This window comes from Ranitomeya imitator, chromosome 10 (genome assembly GCF_032444005.1).
Source record: "Ranitomeya imitator isolate aRanImi1 chromosome 10, aRanImi1.pri, whole genome shotgun sequence".
NCBI lineage: Eukaryota > Metazoa > Chordata > Amphibia > Anura > Dendrobatidae > Ranitomeya > Ranitomeya imitator.
The window spans coordinates 15,566,019-15,586,692 of record NC_091291.1 but is presented as its reverse complement, the minus strand read 5'-3'; the positions used below and the strand labels follow the sequence as shown (position 1 = coordinate 15,586,692).

Sequence of the window (20,674 nt, the reverse complement as noted above, 5' to 3'; positions counted from 1 at the left end):
CAAATGACAAAGCCAGGAGGCAGTGGAGAGGAGCAAATGACAAAGCCAGGAGGCAGTGGAGAGGTGCCCATGACAACGCCAGGAGGCAGTGGAGAGGAGCAAATGACAAAGCCAGGAGGCAGTGGAGAGGAGCCCATGACAAAGCCAGGAGGCAGTGGAGAGGAGCCCATGACAAAGCCAGGAGGCAGTGGAGAGGTACAAATGACAAAGCCAGGAGGCAGTGGAGAGGTGCCCATGACAAAGCCAGGAGGCAATGGAGAGGTACAAATGACAAAGCCAGGAGGCAGTGGAGAGGTGCAAATGACAAAGCCAGGAGGCAGTGGAGAGGCGCAAATGACAAAGCCAGGAGGCAGTGGAGAGGAGCAAATGACAAAGCCAGGAGGCAATGGAGAGGTGCCCATGACAACGCCAGGAGGCAGTGGAGAGGAGCAAATGACAAAGCCAGGAGGCAGTGGAGAGGAGCCCATGACAAAGCCAGGAGGCAGTGGAGAGGAGCCCATGACAACGCCAGGAGGCAGTGGAGAGGTGCAAATGACAACGCCAGGAGGCAGTGGAGAGGAGCCCATGACAAGGTAGTAAAGTGATGCCCCTGAGAAAGCTTCTTGTTTTTTCCTGCTGCTCCCCTGAATTTTCCACATAACAACCTTTTTGCTTAGTGCTCACTTTATATGCTTCACCAGGGGGCATGTCTCACTGGATCCTCTGGGGCGTGACTTTAGGCCGCTCTGCTTGGCCAGATCTCTGCTACTGTGTGAAGAGTTTTCAAAACAAATAAACAAAAAATAATGTAATACTGAAGGGGAGAAACAGGAGGAAAATCAGAGCAAAACCTGGACTCATCTTGGTGACTGGTCCTATCTCAATGGGGGAGTGAAGCATGTGCAGTGAAGGACTCGGACAGAACCGGCGCACGCTCCATGGAGTTACAAGGTAGACCCACCTCCCACAGGTGATAAGTGTGACTGTCTATTCAAGGAATGATTTTCGGAAGGAGTGAAATAATACTGGCAGATTTTTTTTAATATATATTTTATAATATTGCTTCTTTTAGCAGGATAAAATATTTAGGACAAAGTTATTAGAATCCCTCAACCCCCTTCAGACAAAAAAAATATAAGTCATGAATAAATTTGGCGCAACACGAAGAAGCAATACATTTTGGGGTAGCTACAAGCACACGCGCTCTTACTAAGCCTCACCATTTTTTTTTTAAAGAACACAGATGGGGATAACATTTTTGACTTTTTTTCCCACCAGAATTCTCACGGACATCATTTCATAAGTTCTCCTCTGTGCTTGAGCGTTCAGCTGTTACATCGATGGTAGCATGAACAAAACATGGGACTGGCCATACAGGAACTCCAGGAGTGGTCGAGGAAGGGACCACCGCAGTGGTCGAGAAAGGAACCCCAGCAGTGGTCGAGGAAGGAACCCCAGCAGTGGTCGAGGAAGGGACCACCGCAGTGGTCGAGGAAGGGACCACCGCAGTGGTCGAGAAAGGAACCCCAGCAGTGGTCGAGGAAGGAACCCCAGCAGTGGTCGAGGAAGGAACCCCAGCAGTGGTCGAGGAAGGAACCCCAGCAGTGGTCGAGGAAGGAACCCCAGCAGTGGTCGAGGAAGGAACCCCAGCAGTGGTCGAGGAAGGAACCCCAGCAGTGGTCGAGGAAGGAACCCCAGCAGTGGTCGAGGAAGGAACCCCAGCAGTGGTCGAGGAAGGAACCCCAGCAGTGCTCGAGGAAGGAACCCCAGCAGTGCTCGAGGAAGGAACCCCAGCAGTGCTCGAGGAAGAAACCCCAGCAGTGCTCGAGGAAGGAACCCCAGCAGTGGTCGAGAAAGGAACCCCAGCAGTGGTCGAGGAAGGAACCCCAGCAGTGGTCGAGGAAGGAACCCCAGCAGTGGTCGAGAAAGGAACCCCAGCAGTGGTCGAGGAAGGAACCCCAGCAGTGGTCGAGGAAGGAACCCCAGCAGTGGTCGAGGAAGGAACCCCAGCAGTGGTCGAGGAAGGAACCCCAGCAGTGGTCGAGGAAGGAACCCCAGCAGTGCTCGAGGAAGGAACCCCAGCAGTGCTCGAGGAAGAAACCCCAGCAGTGCTCGAGGAAGGAACCCCAGCAGTGGTCGAGGAAGGAACCCCAGCAGTGGTCGAGGAAGGAACCCCAGCAGTGGTCGAGGAAGGAACCCCAGCAGTGGTCGAGGACGGAACCCCATCAGTGGTCGAGGACGGAACCCCAGCAGTGGTCGAGGAAGAAACCCCAGCAGTGGTCGAGGAAGGAACCCCAGCAGTGGTCGAGGAAGGAACCCCAGCAGTGGTCGAGGAAGGAACCCCAGCAGTGGTCGAGGAAGGAACTCCAGCAGTGGTCGAGGACGGAACCCCATCAGTGGTCGAGGAAGTAACCCCAGCAGTGGTCGAGGAAGGAACCCCAGCAGTGGTCGAGGAAGTAACCCCAGCAGTGGTCGAGGAAGGAACCCCAGCAGTGGTCGAGGAAGTAACCCCAGCAGTGGTCGAGGAAGGAACCCCAGCAGTGGTCGAGGAAGGAACCCCAGCAGTGGTCGAGGAAGGAACCCCAGCAGTGGTCGAGGAAGTAACCCCAGCAGTGGTCGAGGAAGTAACCCCAGCAGTGGTCGAGGAAGGAACCCCAGCAGTGGTCGAGGAAGGAACCCCAGCAGTGGTCGAGGAAGGAACTCCAGCAGTGGTCGAGGACGGAACCCCATCAGTGGTCGAGGACGGAACCCCAGCAGTGGTCGAGGAAGGAACTCCAGCAGTGGTCGAGGAAGGAACCCCAGCAGTGGTCAAGGAAGGAACCCCAGCAGTGGTCGAGGAAGGAACCCCAGCAGTGGTCGAGGAAGGAACTCCAGCAGTGGTCGAGGAAGGAACCCCAGCAGTGGTCGAGCTCCCCAAGCCTTAGGGCGGCTCCTGTGGCACCAGCGAGATTGCCTTTTGCCTGGTTGCCAGCCCGATTTCTCCTTGGGCATTAAAGAGTTAATAGCGGGAATAAACGATGTAGGCCGATAGGACGGTGATGAGCTTTCTCCCCCTTCCAAGCTAAGCTCAAAATGACATCATGCTTCATCCTAATCCTCCTGGTTCATGTACTTGCAAGAATTTGGATAATTGCGGTAGAAGAAACAGAGCTGGGCAAATGTCAGATTTAAACAATTTTTCATCCTGCTCAGCCTGGTTCATGTACTTACAAAGTTGGGGCAGTAGGGGACAGAGAGCAGGACATACGTCAGATTTAATAATTTTTCATCCTGTTCTTCCTGGTTCGTGCACATGCAAAGTCAGGGCAGTAGGGGACAGAGAGCAGGACGGATGTCAGATGTCCATTATTTTTCATCCTGATCTTCCAGGTACATGTACTTACAAAGTTGGGGCAGTAGGGGACAGCGAGCAGGACGGATGTCATATTTACATTTCTTCATCCTGATCTGCCTGGTGCATGTACTTACAAAGTCGGGGCAGTAGGGGACAGAGAGCAGGACATATGTCAGATTTAATAATTTTTCATCCTGATCTGGCTGGTTCATGCGCTTGCAAAGTCGGGGCAGTAGGAGAGAGAGAGCAGGACTGATGTCAGATTTAATTTTTTTTTTCATACTGCTCTTCCTGATTCATGTACTTGCAAAGTCAGGGCAGTAGTGGACAGAGAGCAGGACGGATGTCACATTTACATACGTTTTCATCCTGATCCTCCTGGTTCATATACTTGTGAAAAGCGCGGAGAATATGACTTTGATCTACGGCCAAGATCACGTGTCGGTTTTTGAACCAAATTTTTGCTTCGGATTCCAAATCTAAAAAAGGCAAACGCCATTTCCGTGCGATGCGAACCTGCGTGGATTCTCGCCTCGTTAATTAAAGTATCGCGGATCCTTATTTCCAATAATTTCCGATGGATAAAAAAAGATAAAAATTCTCCCCGTTAAACAAGGCTGCAGAAATCAAAATCGGTGGTTTCATCTGCAGATGAGGCCGGGTACATGCAGCCCCCCGGCCCCCCGGCTGATCAGACCAACCTATTTTTTTTTTTCCTCCGAAGCCGCATACGCTATTTTTTTTTTTTTTCCCAATTTTAATGCCAGTCAGTAAATTTACTGACATTCGTCCTCCGTACGCGGTGGAAGCCTCTCTGAATAAATCAGTGCATGGATTTATCTGACCGACTGCAGCAGCAGAACAATGGGGGTCTATGTGCGTGAAATAGAGGGTCTATAGTAAAAGGGGGTCCGCACGTATGATGGACGCGGGGGGTCTGCGGGAGGGGCGGGCGGGCGTTGGAATAATTCGATGACATTGTGTGCAGACGTGAATGTGACACAATGCGATGTGATGAGTATCCTTCACGACTCTGCTGCATCGCTTCCCCTCCAGCAACCCTTGAATGAATGAGGATGGAGGAGGAGGAGGAGGAGGGTGGGAGGGATGAGGACGGCGTCTTCTGGTGTGGACACAACCTCAGCACCCGTGCGAGAGGGCGCAGGGATAAAGCAAGGGACCTAAGTGACTCTAGCGAGCGGAAAAAAAGAAAAGGGATGAAAGAGAGCGAAGATGGAAGGATGGATGGATGGATGGATGGATGGAGGCGTGGTGAACTGATGTAGGGAGAAGTGCGAGACTCCCGCAAAGGGAGGGAGATAGGAAAGGAAGCGACTAGGAAATGGGAATAGAGACGGCAAACCTGGACTTGTCCCTTCGCTCGCTGCGCCCTCCTGCGCACCATGTCTAAATACACAACCTCCGCTCTGCTGCATCCTCTGCACGATGGCACCGCCGCTCTGCCTTCGTAGCTTCCTCCGCCCGCACGCCGCCGCTCTTCAGCCCTGCTGGCCATTTCTCCGCACCGGCAGCCACTTTACATGCAGATTCCGCTCCGTTCTGCACACACAGCTGTACTAGGGATTTTGGAGGAGGCCTACAGTCTGCATCCCACCCTCCCGGCGTTGCCCGTCTTCTGCCCGCCGGATGGAGAAGATCTTCTCTGTGAGCCAAAGACCTCCAACCCACTGACTTTGGCCCCCCACTGACTTTGGCCCCCATTTCTCAGGATTTTCACGTTTCTATGCCACATCCAGTCTTCCTGCGGTGAGAACCTTGATCTACCTCTCCTCCTCCTCTCCATCCCTAGGAAGTCTACACATCTGTATTTCGCGGCCCCCTATGGACTCCCGCCTCTACGGACATCAATTTCCCCGCTGTCGGGACCTGGTAGACGGGTGGGTATCGGCATGGCCTGTTATAAGTGCCCCCCTTTTAGACTTCTAGCCCTGTTCCGCCAGATCTGTGCCATCGCAGGGGGATTGTCGTGATCGCCGGCTAAGTCTAGGAGGGGGCTTCGAGGTTTGTTTAGTCCCTCTTTCTGGTACCGTCACGTCAGCGGAAGCCCCCTCTCCTGTGGGACTCTGTGCCTTAATGACATTACCCGTGTCTTGCATCGGATTGCTGGGGGGGTAAAAGAGTGTCAACTGCCTACTCCCCACCCCTCAAAAAAAAAAAAGGACCCGATTGCCCCTTTTTTGCAGATCAGGCTGAATATCAACCCCCCCACCCCTGCGCGCGCTGTCTCCGGGAGACGAAGAAGGAATTGAGGAGGGAGAACTGAATTGTGTAGACCAGGGAATGGATTCCTTGTGGTTAGTCTTGGGGGGCTCTTGGAAAGGAATGTGATCCACCCCTTCCTCCGTCCACATCGTGATTGCCCCTCCAGCTACCCTGCATCCCACCGGTGTGATCTACTGAGGAACCAAGGACCAGAGAGGAGAGGGCTCCCCATCCTGCACTGCTCTGGCTGCATCCTCATCTCTCTGTGAGTACATCTTACTATTCCTTCTTTGGGGGGGAGAGGATTCACAATTGGGTGGGCAAAAAAAAAAAGGTGATATGAAAATTGATTAAGGGGCCCTTTAAAAATGGCGGTGCAGTTTAGCATCACAGGTTTGGGTCTGTAGACAAAGGGTAGAAGAAGGAGGGGGTACAACTGCAAATATTATATTCATTAGGATAATCCCCCCATTATTTATTCAACACCATTGCCGGCTTTGACCATGAATGAGGATGGTAGAGGTTCTAAATGGGGGTGCAGTTTTCCACGCTGCTCCCCGAGAAGCTTTAGTTAGGCCTGGCTTGTGGAGAGAACACAGAAGCTTCTTAGGGGTTTCTCTGACACTTGATGAGCAGTCATGGTTCCAGGTTGGTGGCAGCCTAAGGGTGTCAACGCCACTTAATGAACCATCATGGTGCCAGGTTGGTGGCAACCTAAGCGTGTCAACGCTACTTTAGGAACCATCATGGTACCAGGTTTGTGGCAATCTAAGGATGTCAACACCACTTGATGAACCATCATGGCGCCAGGTTGGTGGCATCCTAAGGGTGTCAACACCACTTGATGAACCATCATGGTTCTAGGTTGGTGGTGTCCTAAGGGTGTCAATGCCACTTGATGAACCATCATGATGCCAGGTTGGTGGCAACCTAAGGGTCTCAACACCACTTGATGAACCATCATGGTGCCAGGTTGGTGGCATCCTAAGGGTGTCAACACCACTTGATGAACTATCATGGCGCCAGGTTGGTGGCATCCTAAAGGTGTTAACACTACTTTAGGAACCATCATGGTGCCAGGTTGGTGGCATCTATGCCACTTGATGAACCATCATGGTGCCAGGTTGGTGGCATCCTAAGGGTGTCAACGCCACTTGATGAACCATCATGGTTCTAGGTTGGTGGTGTCCTAAGGGTGTCAATGCCACTTGATGAACCATCATGATGCCAGGTTGGTGGCAACCTAAGGGTCTCAACACCACTTGATGAACCATCATGGTGCCAGGTTGGTGGCATCCTAAGGGTGTCAACGCTACTTTAGGAACCATCATGGTGCCAGGTTGGTGGCATCCTAAGGGTAACAACGCCACTTGATGACCCATCATGGTGCCAGGTTGGTGGCATCCTAAGGGTGTTAACACTACTTTAGGAACCATCATGGTGCCAGGTTGGTGGCAACCATGCCACTTGATGGACCATCATGGTGCCAGGTTGGTGGCATCCTAAGGGTGTCAACGCCACTTGATGAATTATCATGGTTCCAGGTTGGTGGTGTCCTAAGGGTGTCAATGCCACTTGATGACCCATCATGGTGCCAGGTTGGTGGCATCCTAAGGGTGTTAACACTACTTTAGGAACCATCATGGTGCCAGGTTGGTGGCATCCATGCCACTTGATGGACCATCATGGTGCCAGGTTGGTGGCAACCTAAGGGTGTCAACACCACTTGATGAACCATCATGGTGCCAGGTTGGTGGCATCCTAAGGGTGTCAACGCTACTTTAGGAATCATCATGGTGCCAGGTTGGTGGCATCCTAAGGGTATCAACGCCACTTGATGACCCATCATGGTGCCAGGTTGGTGGCATCCTAAGAGTTTTAACACTACTTTAGGAACCATCATGGTGCCAGGTTGGTGGCATCCTAAGGGTGTCAACGCCACTTGATGAACCATCATGGTTCCAGGTTGGTGGTGTCCTAAGGGTGTCAATGCCACTTTATGAACCATCATGATGCCAGGTTGGTGGCAACCTAAGGGTGTCAACACCACTTGATGAACCATCATGGTGCCAGGTTGGTGGCATCCTAAGGGTATCAACGCCACTTGATGACCCATCATAGTGACAGGTTTGTGGCATCCTAAGGGTGTCAACACCACTTGATCAACAATCATGGTGCCAAGTTGGTGGAATTTAAGGGTTAGGCTGCACTTGATGAGCCGTCATGGCGTCAGGTGCTGTCACTGCTAATTGATGACCCTTTACGATCACAGGTTATTGGCGTTTTATGGGTTACACTTAATGAGCCATCATGGTGCCATGTTTGGGGGGCATTTTAAGGCTCCCTTATTCACTTGATGAACAGTCATGATGCCAGGCTGGTGGCATTTTATAGGTTACACAGCCACTCGATGAGCTGTTATGGTGCAAAGTTTGTAGCATCTTATTGGCTTATGTTGCCACTTGGTGAGGCATCAGGGTACCAAGTTGGTGGCATTGTAAGGCTTACATTGCCTCTTGATGACCCATCATGGTGCAAAGTTTGGTGAAATTGTCAGGGTTACATTGACACTTGTTGTGCCATCAGTGGACCAAGTTGGTGGCATTTTAAGGAGTTACACTTCGACGTGAGACTTCATGGTACCAGGGTGGTGGGAACCTAATAAAGTTGACATATACTCTACAGATAAAAGGGTTACAATGCCACTTGATGAGCCGTCATGGTGCCAAATTGGTGGCATATTGTGGGTTATGCTGCCACTTGATGAGGGTCTTGGTATATATTTGTTTTCATCTGTACGTGTTCAAATTTGAGTGTGAAAATCCTATATATGACTATTGTATCCCTTGTTGCAGTTGCTACATTGTTGCATATTTCTTCCCACCTGTATAACAATGTGCACCTTTCCCGATGGTCTACACACCATCTGTTTATGCCGACGTCTGGCTTTGCGCACATTTGCACGACTGATAACGCCGTTCTTTGCACTTTTCTCTGGCGCTCTGGATATATAGAAAGAGAACCATACACGGAACGTGCGGTCTCACGAATCTGATACAATCTCCTATGGAGGGAAGCGATTCCGGAGCCGCACACCGGAGACAACATGAACGCGCGCTGACGCCGACCAGATGGGATTCTGGATGGAGACGGATTTTTGATGCTTCATGTCAGATATATTGACGAAAGATAAGATTTGTTCCTGGTTTGATTAAATCCCGGCACTGACATCTGTATCCACTCGATCTTCTCCTGACCTCGGCTGAGGTCTCCGGATGAGCAAAATGTCCGCTCACCGATATCTTGTCATGCTCCAGTGTGCGCTGCATCTGCAACCGAGCATCAGAGGGGTTTATAGGAAGATTCATTACTACCGGAGTTTAGTTTGTTCCCAAGCAAATCGTTACCCACAAAATATACAAGAGGTCTGCACCAGCAGAATAGTGAGTGCAGCTCTGGGGTATAATACAGGAGGTCACTCAGGATCAGTAATGTAATGTATGTACACAGTGACTGCACCAGCAGAATAGTGACTGCAGCTCTGGGGTATAATACAGGAGGTAACTCAGGATCAGTAATGTAATGTATGTACACAGGGACTGCACCAGCAGAATAGTGAGCGCAGCTCTGGGGTATAATACAGGATGTAACTCAGGATCAGTAATGTATGTACACAGTGACTGCACCAGCAGAATAGTGAGTGCAGCTCTGGGGTATAATACAGGAGGTAACTCAGGATCAGTAATGTAATGTATGTACACAGTGACTGCACCAGCAGAATAGTGAGTGCAGCTCTGGAGTATAATACAGGATGTAACTCAGGATCAGTAATGTATGTACACAGTGACTGCACCAGCAGAATAGTGAGTGCAGCTCTGGAGTATAATACAGGAGGTAACTCAGGATCAGTAATGTAATGTATGTACACAGTGACTGCACCAGCAGAATAGTGAGTGCAGCTCTGGAGTATAATACAGGATGTAACTCAGGATCAGTAATGTATGTACACAGTGACTGCACCAGCAGAATAGTGAGTGCAGCACTGGAGTATAATACAGGAGGTAACTCAGGATCAGTAATGTAATGTGTGTACACAGTGACTGCACCAGCAGAATAGTGAGTGCAGCTCTGGAGTATAATACAGGATGTAACTCAGGATCAGTAATGTAATGTATGTACACAGTGACTGCACCAGCAGAATAGTGAGTGCAGCTCTGGGGTATAATACAGGATGTAACTCAGGATCAGTAATGTAATGTATGTACACAGTGACTGCACCAGCAGAATAGTGAGTGCAGCTCTGGAGTATAATACAGGATGTAACTCAGGATCAGTAATGTATGTACACAGTGACTGCACCAGCAGAATAGTGAGTGCAGCACTGGAGTATAATACAGGAGGTAACTCAGGATCAGTAATGTAATGTGTGTACACAGTGACTGCACCAGCAGAATAGTGAGTGCAGCTCTGGAGTATAATACAGGATGTAACTCAGGATCAGTAATGTAATGTATCTACACAGTGACTGCACCAGCAGAATAGTGAGTGCAGCTCTGGAGTATAATACAGGAGGTAACTCAGGATCAGTAATGTAATGTATGTACACAGTGACTGCACCAGCAGAATAGTGAGTGCAGCTCTGGAGTATAATACAGGAGGTCACTCAGGATCAGTAATGTAATGTGTGTACACAGTGACTGCACCAGCAGAATAGTGAGTGCAGCTCTGGGGTATAATACAGGATGCAACTCAGGATCAGTAATGTAATGTATGTACACAGTGACTGCACCAGCAGAATAGTGAGTGCAGCTCTGGAGTATAATACAGGAGGTCACTCAGGATCAGTAATGTAATGTGTGTACACAGTGACTGCACCAGCAGAATAGTGAGTGCAGCTCTGGAGTATAATACAGGATGTAACTCAGGATCAGTAATGTAATGTATGTACACAGTGACTGCACCAGCAGAATAGTGAGTGCAGCTCTGGGGTATAATACAGGATGTAACTCAGGATCAGTAATGTAATGTATGTACACAGTGACTGCACCAGCAGAGTAGTGAGCGCAGCTCTGGAGTATAATACAGGATGTAACTCAGGATCAGTAATGTAATGTATGTACACAGTGACTGCACCAGCAGAATAGTGAGCGCAGCTCTGGGGTATAATACAGGATGTAACTCAGGATCAGTAATGTAATGTATGTACACAGTGACTGCACCAGCAGAATAGTGAGTGCAGCTCTGGGGTATAATACAGGATATAACTCAGGATCAGTAATGTAATGTATGTACACAGTGACTGCACCAGCAGAATAGTGAGGGCAGCTCTGGAGGATAATACAGGATGTAACTCAGGATCAGTAATGTAATGTATGAACACAGTGACTGCACCAGCAGAATAGTGAGTGCAGCTCTGGGGTATAATACAGGATATAACTCAGGATCAGTAATGTAATGTATGTACACAGTGACTGCACCAGCAGAATAGTGAGTGCAGCTCTGGAGGATAATACAGGATGTAACTCAGGATCAGTAATGTAATGTATGTACACAGTGACTGCACCAGCAGAATAGTGAGGGCAGCTCTGGAGTATAATACAGGATGTAACTCAGGATCAGTAATGTAATGTATGTACACAGTGACTGCACCAGCAGAATAGTGAGTGCAGCTCTGGGGTATAATACAGGATGTAACTCAGGATCAGTAATGTAATGTATGTACACAGTGACTGCACCAGCAGAATAGTGAGTGCAGCTCTGGAGTATAATACAGGATGTAACTCAGAATCAGTAATGTAATGTATGTACACAGTGACTGCACCAGCAGAATAAGTGAGTGCAGCTCTGGGGTATAATACAGGATGTAACTCAGGATCAGTAATGTAATGTATGTACACAGTGACTGCACCAGCAGAATAGTGAGTGCAGCTCTGGGGTATAATACAGGATGTAACTCAGGATCAGTAATGTAATTTATGTACACAGTGACTGCACCAGCAGAATAGTGAGTGCAGCTCTGGAGTATAATACAGGATGTAACTCAGGATCAGTAATGTATGTACACAGTGACTGCACCAGCAGAATAGTGAGTGCAGCTCTGGGGTATAATACAGGATGTAACTCAGGATCAGTAATGTAATGTATGTACACAGTGACTGCACCAGCAGAATAGTGAGTGCAGCTCTGGGGTATAATACAGGATGTAACTCAGGATCAGTAATGTAATGTATGTACACAGTGACTGCACCAGCAGAATAGTGAGTGCAGCTCTGGGGTATAATACAGGATGTAACTCAGGATCAGTAATGTAATGTATGTACACAGTGACTGCACCAGCAGAATAGTGAGTGCAGCTCTGGGGTATAATACAGGATGTAACTCAGGATCAGTAATGTAATGTATGTACACAGTGACTGCACCAGCAGAATAGTGAGTGCAGCTCTGGGGTATAATACAGGATGTAACTCAGGATCAGTAATATAATGTATGTACACAGTGACTGCACCAGCAGAATAGTGAGTGCAGCTCTGGGGTATAATGCAGGATGTAGCTCAGGATCAGTAATGTAATGTATGTACACAGTGACTGCACCAGCAGAATAGTGAGTGCAGCTCTGGGGTATAATACAGGATGTAACTCAGGATCAGCAATGTATGTACACAGTGACTGCACCAGCAGAATAGTGAGTGCAGCTCTGGGGTATAATACAGGATGTAACTCAGGATCAGTAATGTAATGTATGTACACAGTGACTGCACCAGCAGAATAGTGAGTGCAGCTCTGGGGTATAATACAGGATGTAACTCAGGATCAGTAATGTAATGTATGTACACAGTGACTGCACCAGCAGAATAGTGAGTGCAGCTCTGGGGTATAATGCAGGATGTAACTCAGGATCAGTAATGTAATGTATGTACACAGTGACTGCACCAGCAGAATAGTGAGTGCAGCTCTGGGGTATAATGCAGGATGTAGCTCAGGATCAGTAATGTAATGTATGTACACAGTGACTGCACCAGCAGAATAGTGAGTGCAGCTCTGGGGTATAATACAGGATGTAACTCAGGATCAGTAATGTAATGTATGTACACAGTGACTGCACCAGCAGAATAGTGAGTGCAGCTCTGGGGTATAATGCAGGATGTAACTCAGGATCAGTAATGTAATGTATGTACACAGTGACTGCACCAGCAGAATAGTGAGTGCAGCTCTGGGGTATAATGCAGGATGTAGCTCAGGATCAGTAATGTAATGTATGTACACAGTGACTGCACCAGCAGAATAGTGAGTGCAGCTCTGGAGGATAATACAGGATGTAACTCAGGATCAGTAATGTATGTACACAGTGACTGCACCAGCAGAATAGTGAGTGCAGCTCTGGAGTATAATACAGGATGTAACTCAGGATCAGTAATGTAATGTATGTACACAGTGACTGCACCAGCAGAATAGTGAGTGCAGCTCTGGGGTATAATACAGGATGTAACTCAGGATCAGTAATGTAATGTATGTACACAGTGACTGCACCAGCAGAATAGTGAGTGCAGCTCTGGGGTATAATGCAGGATGTAACTCAGGATCAGTAATGTAATGTATGTACACAGTGACTGCACCAGCAGAATAGTGAGTGCAGCTCTGGGGTATAATGCAGGATGTAGCTCAGGATAAGTTGGTAAATGCAGCTTGATAAGTCACGGAGGGTCTACAGAGAGCTGAGTGTCATCCTACAAAAGTAATAGATTTATCCAATGTAGAATATATGGAGGAAACCAAGTAGCTGTAAAGTATTAGGCGATTCACAGAAGATGTCTTTGTCAGGGCAGTTCAAGCGTTGTGGATTTGCAGAGAACAGCGCGGTATTTTGTATGATAAGTGATGCTGAGCACTTTATTACATAAGTCGTATCTACAGGGAGAAAAGATTGGACTTTACAATTTCTCAGAATAGAACAGGCGGGTGTGTGGCGTGTGGCTGCCCGCCTGCCCGGCTCTGCACATCTCTGCTTGCTGTAATATATTTTATTATAGAAAAAATAATGTAAAACAACTTTACCCCTGACGACAGATCGCCTGTGTGCCATTGTCAGCGAAAAGACTGCAATCACCCAAGATTAGTCGCAGAAATGCGCCGTGGATCTGAACACTTGGTAATTGCCGATCTCACTTCTAAGTCATGTAGTTCTCATGGCTGAGCAATCTGACATTTTTTTCCCCAGCAGAAACTGATAGTTCGAGTCACTCAAGGAATTATCCTCAGAGTCAGCCATATTTGATTAGTAAGGCTAAGGTGTCCACCATCCTTACCACTCGGGGCTATTTCCGCTTTTGCAATCATTTTTATTGCTTCTGTTCATCCACATTTATAAAAAGTGAAGCAAAGTTGCCAACAGACTCGATTAGAAAGCTTCTGCCGTTTTATGTATACAGCTCCTTTGCATAGTTATGTGTTCCCATGGTTACAGACTACAAACAAGCTTTGTGTAGTCTGATTATTTCCTCTACAGTGGCCACTGTAGGTGAAAAGGGGTATTGCATGGTGCCCATTTAGATGATTAAAGGGAACCTGTCACCTGAATTTGGCGGGACCGGTTTTCGGTCATATGGGCGGAGTTTTCGGGTGTTTGATTCACCCTTTCATTACCCGCTGGCTGCATGCTGGCCGCAATATTGGATTGTAGTTCATTCTCTGTCCTCCGTAGTACGCGCCTGTGCAAGGAAATCTTGCCTTATGCAGGCGTGTACTACGGAGGACAGAGAATGAACTTCGATCCAATATTGCGGCCAGCATGCAGCCAGCGGGTAAGGAAAGGGTGAATCAAACACCCGAAAACTCCGCCCATATGACCGAAAACCGATCCCGCCAAATTCAGGTGACAGGTTCCCTTTAAGCAGCCAACAATTTAGATTATTAGGCAGAGTCTCTCTGAAAGTTATTTGTGTAAGTAGTAGAGTAAACCTCTAATTAGAATATTAATTAATGAGAACATAGCAAAAAAAAGTCACACAGGATTTCGCTCACACAGACTTCAAAGCAAGTTATCTGAAACTTGCTTGCATATTAGAAGCAGATTGCACAAATTCAATGTGGCCAATCTGTATGTAAACCTGCTGATAGTTAAAGTGTGAAATCCCGATCAGAAGTTTCAGGGTCCACCTTGGATTTCCACCACAGATTCCATTGTAAATACATAAAAGCATTGTCTAGGAGTTTAGTCACATGACCATATAGTATAGTTTTTTGGGTATAATTTTAGTTCTGACTTTGGTTCTCAAGACTTGAGCTAACAGCATCCTTGCCATATAGGCTGCTGATGGTTTCAGGACCCAAACTTACTGTTGGGCTGGGATTCGCGACTATAAAATGGAAGATAAAGTAATAAATTCCTGTAGCACATGCCATGCCTTCATGTTGCCGAATCATCTCAAAGCAGATTTAGGTCCAAACCGGGACTTAATTACAAATTTTCAGGAATGTTGACTGACAACTGTTAAATTTTACAATCTTTTCATTTAAAACATAATCTGGGAGCCATAAAAAAAAATAACTCAGAGGCCTTTAAAGAGGATCTGTCACTAGGTCAAATGTGACCAGTTTTTGCATCTATTTGATCCCCACTGCTCCCCTGAGTATTCCACTTTTTATTTTTTTTAAATCCGCCATACGGTTCCAGAGATATGAGTCTTTTTATTAGGTAACATTTTTATGGTCTTTAGAAAAGGCGTGGCTCACAGTGTAATTATGCGGTCTAAAGACACGCCCCAGAGGATCCTGTGAGCCACGCCCCAGAGGATCCAGTGAGCCACGCCCCCTGAATAAAACTAAATATAAAGGCCCATATCTCTTGAACCGTAAGGCGGATTTAAAAAAAACAAAAAATAAAATACTCGGGGGAGCGGCTTGAATAAAATAAGAATGTAACTGGACACTTAACCTGTTGACAGATCCTATTTCAAGAAGTTTTTCCCTTTGGAAAACCATTTTTCTTCGACTGAAACAGCTCCAATGATCAACTGATCATCATGATCTAATTGCCCCGTGTCACCACTGAGGGGAAATATCTACATATATAAAAATGAGTGTATGTATTTGTGTGTGTGTGTGTGTGTGTGTGTATGTGTATCGGCCACGCCCACTCCACATAGCAGCCAATCACTAAGCATCTTTCATTTCGCCAGAGCTGTTATAAGAAGCTGAGCTGTGATTGGTTGCTATGAGTAATAGTTTTCCCTGCAGACAGTTATGGTAACTGAGGCCTATTATTCTTATCATTTCTATGGTGTTATCGTCCTTCTGTAAAGCTGGAAATAACATAATTTATTACCGTGCCGACACCGACCACCCTCTGCCACAGACTGCAGGGGGCCCAGAATCACACAGGATAGGATTAGATACACGGCTCAGCAGACAGTATCACACAGGAGAGGATTAGATACACGGCTCAGCAGACAGTATCACACAGGAGAGGATTAGATACACGGCTCAGCAGTCAGTATCACACAGGAGAGGATTAGATACACGGCTCAGCAGACAGTATCACACAGGAGAGGATTAGATACACGGCTCAGCAGACAGTATCACACAGGAGAGGATTAGATACACGGCTCAGCAGACAGTATCACACAGGAGATGATTAGATACACGGCTCAGCAGACAGTATCACACAGGAGAGGATTAGATACACGGCTCAGCAGACAGTATCACACAGGAAAGGATTAGATACACGACTCAGCAGACAGTATCACACAGGAGAGGATTAGATACACGGCTCAGCAGATAGTATTACACAGGAGAGGATTAGATACACGGCTCAGCAGACAGTATCACACAGGATAGGATTAGATACACGGCTCAGCAGTCAGTATCACACAGGAGAGGATTAGATACACAGCTCAGCAGACGGTATCACACAGGATAGGATTAGATACACGGCTCAGCAGACAGTATCACAGGAGAGGATTAGATACACAGCTCAGCAGACAGTATCACACAGGAGAGGATTAGATACACGGCTCAGCAGACAGTATCACACAGGATAGGATTAGATACACGGCTCAGCAGTCAGTATCACACAGGATAGGATTAGATACACGGCTCAGCAGTCAGTATCACACAGGAGAGGATTAGATACACGGCTCAGCAGACAGTATCACACAGGAGAGGATTAGATACACGGCTCAGCAGACAGTAGCTCACAGGATAGGATTAGATACACGGCTCAGCAGTCAGTATCACACAGGAGAGGATTAGATACACAGCTCAGCAGACAGTAGCTCACAGGATAGGATTAGATACACGGCTCAGCAGTCAGTATCACACAGGATAAGATTGGATACACGACTTAGCAGACAGTATCACACAGGATAGGATTAGATACACAGCTCAGCAGACAGTATCACACAGGATAGGATTAGATACACAGCCCAGTATCATACAGGATAGGATTAGATACACGGCTCAGCAGACAGTATCACACAGGAGAGGATTAGATACACAGCTCAGCAGACAGTATCACACAGGAGAGGATTAGATACACAGCTCAGCAGACAGTATCACACAGGATAGGATTAGATACACGGCTCAGCAGACAGTATCACACAGGATAGGATTAGATACACAGCTCAGCAGACAGTATCACACAGGATAGGATTAGATACACGGCTCAGCAGTCAGTATCACACGATAGGATTAGATACACGGCTCAGCAGACAGTATCACACAGGATAGGATTAGATACACGGCTCAGCAGTCAGTATCACACAGGATAGGATTAGATACACGGCTCAGCAGACAGTATCACACAGGATAGGATTAGATACACGGCTCAGCAGACATTATCACACAGGATAGGATTAGATACACAGCTCAGCAGTCAGTATCACACAGGAGAGGATTAGATACACAGCTCAGCAGACAGTATCACACAGGGGAGGATTAGATACACGGCTCAGCAGACAGTATCACACAGGAGAGGATTAGATACACGGCTCAGCAGTCAGTATCACACAGGATAGGATTAGATACACAGCTCAACAGTCAGTATCACACAGGATAGGATTAGATACACAGCTCAGCAGACAGTATCACACAGGGGAGGATTAGATACACGGCTCAGCAGACAGTATCACACAGGGGAGGATTAGATACACGGCTCAGCAGACAGTATCACACAGGAGAGGATTAGATACACGGCTCAGCAGTCAGCATCACACAGGACAGGATTAGATACACGGCTCAGCAGACAGTATCACACAGGATAGGATTAGATACACGGCTCAGCAGACAGTATCACACAGGATAGGATTAGATACACGGCTCAGCAGACAGTATCACACAGGATAGGATTAGATACACGGCTCAGCAGACCGTATCACACAGGATAGGATTAGATACACAGCCCAGTATCATACAGGATAGGATTAGATACACGGCTCAGCAGACAGTATCACACAGGAGAGGATTAGATACACAGCTCAGCAGACAGTATCACACAGGATAGGATTAGATACACGGCTCAGCAGACAGTATCACACAGGATAGGATTAGATACACGGCTCAGCAGACAGTATCACACAGGATAGGATTAGATACACGGCTCAGCAGACAGTATCACACAGGATAGGATTAGATACACAATTCAGCAGACAGTATCACACAGGAGAGGATTAGATACACAGATCAGCAGTCAGTATCACACAGGATAGGATTAGATACACGGCTCAGCAGTCAGTATCACACAGGATAGGATTAGATACACGGCTCAGCAGACAGTATCACACAGGAGAGGATTAGATACACGGCTCAGCAGACAGTATCACACAGGATAGGATTAGATACACGGCTCAGCAGACAGTATCACACAGGAGAGGATTAGATACACAGCTCAGCAGTCAGTATCACACAGGAGAGGATTAGATACACGGCTCAGCAGTCAGTATCACACAGGATAGGATTAGATACACGGCTCAGCAGACAGTATCACACAGGATAGGATTAGATACACAGCTCAGCAGACAGTATCACACAGGATAGGATTAGATACACAGCTCAGCAGTCAGTATCACACAGGAGAGGATTAGATACACGGCTCAGCAGACAGTGTCACACAGGAGAGGATTAGATACACGGCTCAGCAGACAGTGTCACACAGGATAGAATTAGATACACGGCTCAGCAGACAGTATCACACAGGAGAGGATTAGATACACGGCTCAGCAGACAGTATCACACAGGATAGGATTAGATACACGGCTCAGCAGACAGTATCACACAGGATAGGATTAGATACACGGCTCAGCAGACAGTATCACACAGGATAGGATTAGATACACGGCTCAGCAGACAGTAGCTCACAGGAGAGGATTAGATACACGGCTCAGCAGACAGTATCACACAGGATAGAATTAGATACACGGCTCAGCAGACAGTATCACACAGGAGAGGATTAGATGCACAGCTCAGCAGACAGTATCACACAGGAGAGGATCAGATACACGGCTCAGCAGTCAGTATCACACAGGATAGGATTAGATACACAGCTCAGCAAACAGTATCACACAGGATAGGATTAGATACACGGCTCAGTAGACAGTAGCTCACAGGATAGGATTAGATACACGGCTCAGCAGACAGTATCACACAGGATAGGATTAGATACACGGCTCAGCAGACAGTATCACACAGGAGAGGATTAGATACACGGCTCAGTAGACAGTAGCTCACAGGATAGGATTAGATACACGGCTCAGCAGACAGTATCACACAGGAGAGGATCAGATACACAGCTCAGCAGTCAGTATCACACAGGATAGGATTAGATACACAGCTCAGCAGACAGTATCACACAGGATAGGATTAGATACACGGCTCAGCAGACAGTATCACACAGGAGAGGATTAGATACACGGCTCAGCAGACAGTATCACACAGGATAGGATTAGATACACGGCTCAGCAGTCAGTATCACACAGGATAGGATTAGATACACGGCTCAGCAGACAGTACCACACAGGAGAGGATTAGATACACAGCTCAGCAGACGGTATCACACAGGATAGGATTAGATACACGGCTCAGCAAACAGTATCACACAGGATAGGATTAGATACACGGCTCAGCAGACAGTATCACACAGGAGAGGATTAGATACACGGCTCAGCAGACAGTATCACACAGGAGAGGATTAGATACACGGCTCAGCAGTCAGTATCACACAGGAGAGAATTAGATACACAGCTCAGCAGACAGTATCACACAGGAGAGGATTAGATACACTGCTCAGCAGACAGTATCACACAGGAGAGGATTAGATACACGGCTCAGCAGACAGTATCACACAGGATAGGATTAGATACACGGCTCAGCAGTCAGTATCACACAGGATAGGATTAGATACACGGCTCAGCAGTCAGTATCACACAGGAGAGGATTAGATACACGGCTCAGCAGACAGTAGCTCACAGGATAGGATTAGATACACGGCTCAGCAGTCAGTATCACACAGGATAAGATTGGATACACGACTTAGCAGACAGTATCACACAGGATAGGATTAGATACACAGCTCAGCAGACAGTATCACACAGGATAGGATTAGATACACAGCCCAGTATCATACAGGATAGGATTAGATACACGGCTCAGCAGTCAGTATCACACAGGATAGGATTAGATACACGGCTCAGCAGTCAGTATCACACAGGAGAGGATTAGATACACGACTTAGCAGTCAGTATCACACAGGAGAGGATTAGATACACAGCTCAGCAGACAGTAGCTCACAGGATAGGATTAGATACACGGCTCAGCAGTCAGTATCACACAGGATAGGATTAGATACACAGCCCAGTATCACACAGGAGAGGATTAGATACACGGCTCAGCAGACAGTATCACACAGGAGAGGATTAGATACACGGCTCAGCAGACAGTATCACACAGGAGAGGATTAGATACACAGCTCAGCAGTCAGTATCACACAGGAGAGGATTAGATACACGGCTCAGCAGACAGTATCACACAGGATAGGATTAGATACACAGCTCACCAGTCAGTATCACACAGGATAGGATTAGATACACAGCTCAGCAGACAGTATCACACAGGGGAGGATTAGATACACGGCTCAGCAGACAGTATCAC

At 47.5% G+C, this 20,674-nt stretch overlaps 1 protein-coding gene across 1 annotated transcript in view; it reads left to right on the top strand.

Annotated features, from left to right (window-relative positions):
- Positions 1 to 4,311: 4,311 nt before the first annotated feature.
- The window catches only part of GRIK5 (glutamate ionotropic receptor kainate type subunit 5), a 294,448-nt gene continuing 278,085 nt past the window's right edge, over positions 4,312 to 20,674 (top strand). Inside the window, exon 1 of the mRNA XM_069742769.1 lies at positions 4,312 to 5,801. The gene's annotated coding sequence lies outside the window, so the exon portion shown is untranslated. The remainder of the gene's footprint in view (positions 5,802 to 20,674) is intronic.